This window comes from Hyperoodon ampullatus, assembly GCF_949752795.1.
Source record: "Hyperoodon ampullatus genome assembly, chromosome: 1".
Classification (NCBI taxonomy): Eukaryota; Metazoa; Chordata; class Mammalia; order Artiodactyla; family Ziphiidae; genus Hyperoodon; species Hyperoodon ampullatus.
The window spans coordinates 148,720,561-148,726,690 of NC_136914.1; the positions used below are offsets into that span (position 1 = coordinate 148,720,561).

The 6,130-nt window shown below is 34.4% G+C and overlaps 1 pseudogene across 1 annotated transcript; it reads right to left on the bottom strand.

Annotated features, from left to right (window-relative positions):
• Positions 1 to 1,110: 1,110 nt before the first annotated feature.
• On the bottom strand, positions 1,111 to 1,756 carry LOC307058104 (cofilin-2-like; annotated as a pseudogene). The gene has a single exon. The product of its transcript is annotated as a cofilin-2-like (transcript).
• Between the last annotated feature and the right edge of the window lie 4,374 nt (positions 1,757 to 6,130).

Genomic DNA, 6,130 nt, shown 5'->3' on the forward strand with positions numbered 1-6,130 from the left:
ACCCTAATTTATCCAGAGAACAAATCAGATATTGAACAGGATTTATGTCAAAGTGCAAAAACATAATTCTTGATCATCATATGAACACATAAGGAAATAAACTAAAGCTTGTAAAAGTACCCTCTATAAACAATAATGTTTTATATTAGTTGGCTTCAGGATAGAATATTTTTTAAACCAAATTAACCCAACAAACTGGAAAATACCATGCATGAATGTTGTACAAAAAAAATTCTTAAATGACCAGTGCAGAGACTAACATTAGCTGTTCACTCTAGGAGTTGTTTCACATGGTATTTTGCAAAATATCCAAGGAAAACAAGGCAACGTTCTGTAATATGCCACAATTTTTATTGCAACGTGGCCATTTTTGTGAGGCTGGGGAGTTTGTTTCCAAGATCAGTGTTCCATTCAAGGCTCTTTTATACAGAAATTGCCATCATGACACATTCAAAATGTCTTCAGTGTTGCAAGACTTACATGGTAAACATAAAACTCCTACACTTATTCAGCGGTGTACACTCAATGGAAAATGAAAAGGCCTCGACAACAGCTATTTTTAGAAGATACACAGGTAACAGGAATGAACACAGGGGCAGTAGTATAAATTGATGACACAGTTAACACAACTGGAATTCCTTTTGGGTTGGGGGATTAAACTCATTACAAAAAAAAAGTGTTTTCTGTGGATAGTGTTATATCCGTGCTGCCATGTCACCAAAAGTAGGCTTGCCAAGGCAAGTGAGGTGTACAAATGCTCCAGCCTCACAAAACTGCAATCAAGTGCAACTATAAATAATATTGAATAAAGTTTACCATCTCACCAGTGAATAATACTTTCAAGGCATTCAATTAGCCTAACCCTTTGCGGTATTCTAAGCTATTCACATTGACAATCGCCTTCATTGTAGTGCTTGCTATAAGGGAGACATATAACTAGTTGTTTGGGCTAAAATATAACGGGAAGACATTCCTTGGGTTCTACATAAAAGTAACAGTTTAATGGTAGTCGCTGATAGGCTGCTTATATGAATGATATTTCCTTCGTTAATTGTGTTGTTAGGACCCAGTGGGAAGAGAAAGGAAAAAAAACAAAAACAAAAAACAATACTATTCCAGTTGACTGAGCTGGAGAAACGGAAGCTCCTCAAGATCCAGATGGCACTTGACTTTGATTTTACAGGGTTTTACTTCAAGTGAAACTACTACATTGCCTTTCAATTTCTCTCCAAGTGTCAAACAGTCCTTTATTATCATCTAAGCCATTTACTTGCCACTCATGTTATTACCTCTAAATTTCTTTTTAGTGGCATCTACAGAGCTAGTGTAAATCATCTTTTTAAAGGTGCACTTTCAGAAGCCCAGAATATAAATACTAGGTCTTCTTCCTTAGACTCTTTTGTTTTCTATGTGGCATCTTATCAGCAATCATTCATAGGTAGCAACTTCACAAAAGTTGCGTAGGGGTCCTCTACAGTATCACCACTGTCACCCACCAAGATCTATTTTGCCTTCTCTACAATTACTTGTCTTCTGCCATCGCTTAAACAGAAGAGAACAGCTTTCTTTTTTCGCTGTCTTGTGTAGATTACCTTACTTTCCTATCATTAAAAACTTTGATGACTTCATCATTCACTGTATCTCCAGAAGCCAGTTTCAGAGCGCGCACGTGGAGTAAAAACAGGAAGCAGAGGGCAAAGGCGGCGTGCCGGGCCATGGCGGGGAGCTCTGAGGTCCCTTTCGCGCCCCTGGCCATACCCGGACACCAGACCCCCGCCCGGTGCCCGAGCCCTCCCTGCCCCGCGGGAGGGCCGGAGGGCAGGTAGGGGGAGAGCAGAGGGGCCGCAGCGCCCACCTTGGAGGCCACATTCCGGTTAAAATGGCGGTCTCCGGCCCGGGGTCGCGCTGCCCACCTTGGGGGCCCGCAGGCTGCACGCCTGCCTTACCACAAGGCTGTCGGCTGAGGCTGCAGCAGCGGCGGCTGGGGCTCCCCCTCCGTGGCGCCTCGGGGAAAAGGAGGGGCGGGTGGGCTGCAGCGAGTGCGGGGCACGCCCTGGAAGAATGTTTACAGTGAAGAAAATTAGCGTCAGGGACCTCTGGACACTTAAGATAAAGCGCACGTTTTTAATAAACTCTGGTGTTTATTTATTGATTTGACTGAAAAAACAACTCCAAGAAGGCAGTTATGTCTGTGGCACCCCAGGCTCTTAAATGTATATTGAAAGAACACATTTTGCTTTTTAAAATATCTTAGAAGCAGTACCAAGCATAAAAAAATTTAGTGCTTAAAATATGCAAGGGTCCAACTCAAACACTTTATTCCTTAAAAATTAGAATGAATATAATCTCTTTTAATAACAACCAAAGAGCTGTTTGTTATTCAAACCAGAATAAATAGATATCTTTTCCATGTTTTTATCTATATTCTAACAAAAAAGAAAACTTAAGCTATTTTTATTCATATTTTTTGTAATATTTAGATTATTAAAATCATCAGTGAAGCAGGAAAATATTGTAGTTAGATAGGAGATACCACAACACAAAGTATGGGTTAACATTTCTTCATTTCTAATAGTCCTCAATATTTCAGAAGATGTAGAAAATTAATATTTTCATGCTGTGGTTGATGGTCATATGTATGCAGTACACTGTTTCAGAAGAACAGTTTTTAATTCTGTTTATGAAGAAATAGAAAGTTAAACTTGAAAATGTATGTAATAGGCTCGTTGGGTCTTATAAATATTTAGATGGTTAATGGCACTCTTCTTGCACAATATGGAAATGTATCTTATTGTCATGCATTCAGATAAATACCGGATTCTCTGAACATGAACTATAAAACTATTCAGAATATTCAACCGTAAGTGGTGAAAAATAAGTAAACTAAAGTCGATTTATTTTTTTAAATATAATCTTGTTAAACTCTTGTATACCTAGTTTTGATGTTTTATTGATTGTAAGCTTCAATAATTAGAATGTATCTTCTATCAAAATTTGTTTTAATTCATATGAAACATGGAGAAAATGAGATAACTAACCACAGAGTAATTTGTTGATTCCTAGACATTCTTGTTTCAACTATATCTCTCATTCCCCTGCCTCCAAAAGTCTTAGAAAGTGAATTTGCTTTTTGGATGACAAGATGTTCCAGGTGTTTCTTGTGCTTTCCTACTCCGTCCTGAATTTAACCACTTCTCCAAGAATCCCTAAGACATTTTAATGTTTAAATACATTCAGATACCATCATCTAGGTGCTGGTGAACATCTTCATTGTTACTAGGTCCTTGTTCCTAGGCCCTTTAGGTGGACAGATGAAAGTTTTAAGATTAAAAAAACATGAATTCTAACTGGTATTTCCAAAATAAATTTAGAAACACGGAATTTTTATTCCTTTTCATTAAAAAATTTCTACTACTTTGTTCTAATGTTGAAAATATTGGTTCCCAATAACATCAGCAAAATGTTTTTATACTTTACATATAATTTTTGAATACCAATATCGTTAATAAGAATAGACTTACTGAATCAGTATTTTACAATTTAGATTATACATTAGAATATTCCTATATAGTACATACATGAGTATATTTATGTATATATGTTTAAATATTTTATTTTATCTTTATATACATCCAATTATGATTGTAGAGTCAAATTACTGTAACTTCAAATCACTTGAAATGTGCATTGCTGATAACCCAATAGTATTTTTGCATTAAAAAAATTGCTAATTTTTATACTTAATTTTATTATCATGTTAAACTACTTATAAGTTCTATAGTAAAAACTTACAAGAGTTGCCTCATGGAAGTTTTATTACTATTATGTCCTCTCTATTCTGCTTCTTCCCTCATTGCATAGAGCAATATTCTATTGTTTTTACTATTTCGTTTCATTTTTATAAACTGTAAATCATTGCATTTCTACATTGTATTCCTTCTTCATTAGGTACACTGAAATATACATACATGCTGATTTACACATTAATCTTAGCTAAATACATCCTAGAACTAACTTTATAGAAATAAAGAGAAATATTTTCTATTGCTCTGTACAGCTATTATGTAATATAATAATGCAGCCTCTAAAAAGGGTCTTTTTAAAAATTGTAGTGTAATTAACTTATAATGTTATATTAGTTTCATGTGTATGACATGATAATTTGATACTTGTATACACTGTGAAGTGATCAACACAATAACTCTGGTTAATATATCTGTCACCATACATGGTTCAAAAAATATTGTTTCTTCTTGTCATGAGAACTTTTAAGATTGATTCTCTTAGCAACTTTCATATATTCAAGAGTGTTATTAATTATAGTCCCCATGCTGTACATTACATCTCTATAACTTATTTATTTTATAACTGGAAGTCTGTACCTTTTGATCCCATTCAACCATTTTTCCCATCTCCCACCCCCCACCCTCCACCACTGGCAACCACCAACCTGTTCTCTGTATCTGAATGTAGTTATTTAGGGCTTTTTTTAAACTCTTTTTTTGTTTGTTTCTCATTTAAGGGAGATCATACATAAAGTATTTCTCTTTCTCTGTCTGATTTATTTCATTTAACATCATGCCCTCAAAGTCCATCTGTGATATCAATATAGTTATATTTCCTTCTTTTTTATGGCTGAATAATATTCCATCGTATATGTGTGTGTATGTAAACACACACACCACATCTTTGTTCATTCATCCACCTACGGACAATTAGATTGTTTCCACATCTTGACTATTGTAACTAATGCTGCCATGAACATGAGGTTCATATACTTTTTGAGTTAGTGTTTTTGTTTTCTTTGAATAAATACCCAGGGGATTGCTGTATTATATAGTAGTTCTATTTTTAATTTTTTAGGGAACCACCATGTTGTTTTTTTTTTATAGTGGCTGCACCAGTTTACATTGCCATCAACCATGCACAAGGGTTCCCTTTTCTCCATATCCTCACCAACACTCGTTACTTCTAGTCTTTTAGATAATAGCCATTTTAACATGTCTGAGGTGATATATCATTCTTGTTTTGATTTGCATTTCCCTGATGTTTAGCAAAGTTGAGCATGTTTTCTTTGAAAAAGTTCAGATCCTCTGCCCATTTTTAATTGGATTTTTTTAATTGTTTTTTTTGCTGTTGAGTTGTATGAGTTCTTTGTATATTTTGGGAAATATACATTTTATCACATATGATTTCCAACTAGTTTTTCCCATTCAGTAGATTACCTTTTCATTTTGTTGATGATTCCTTTGCTGTGCAGAAGATTTTTAGTTTGATGTAGTCCCACTCCTTTATTTTTGCTTTTGGTGTGAGATTCAAAAAATCATTGCCAAGACCAATGTCAAGAATAATACCACCTAGTTTGCTTGTAGGAGTTTTATGATTTCAGGTCTTACATTCAAGTCTTTATTCCATTTTGAGTTAATTTTTGTGTTTAATGTAAGGTGGTCCAGTTTCCTTTTTTTTTTTTTTTCTTTGGATTTGGCTGTCCAGTTTCTGAAAACCATGTGTTGAAGAGTCTTTTTCCATTATATTTATTTCCCTTCCTTGTGCCTTTGTCATAAATTAACTGATCATAAATGTGGGGATTTCTGGACTCTATTCTGTCCATTAATCTAAGTGTCTGTTTTTATGCCAATACCATACTGTTTTGATTACTGTAGCTTTGTAGTATACTCTGAAGTCAGGGAGTATGATACTTCCAGCTTTGTTCTTTCTCAAGATTGTTTTACCTATTCACAGTCTTTGTGAATTGATACAAATTTCAGAATTTTTTGTCCTATTTCTATAAAAAAAATTCCACTGAAATTTTATTATGGATTGCATTAAATCTGTAGGTTGCTTGGGTGATATGAATATTTTAACAATAATTTTGTTATGGATTGAATTAAATCTGTAGATTGCTTGGGTGATATGAATAATTTAACAATATTAATTATTCCAGTCCTTAAGCATCAGGTGTCTTTCCATTTATTTGTGTCTTCAGTTTCTTTCATGAATGTCTTACAATAATCTGTGTACAAGTCTTTTACATCCTTGGTTACATTTATTCCTAGGTATTTTATTCTTCTTTGATGTAGTTATAAATGGGATTGTTTTCTTAGTTTCTCTTTCTGATATTTCATTTATT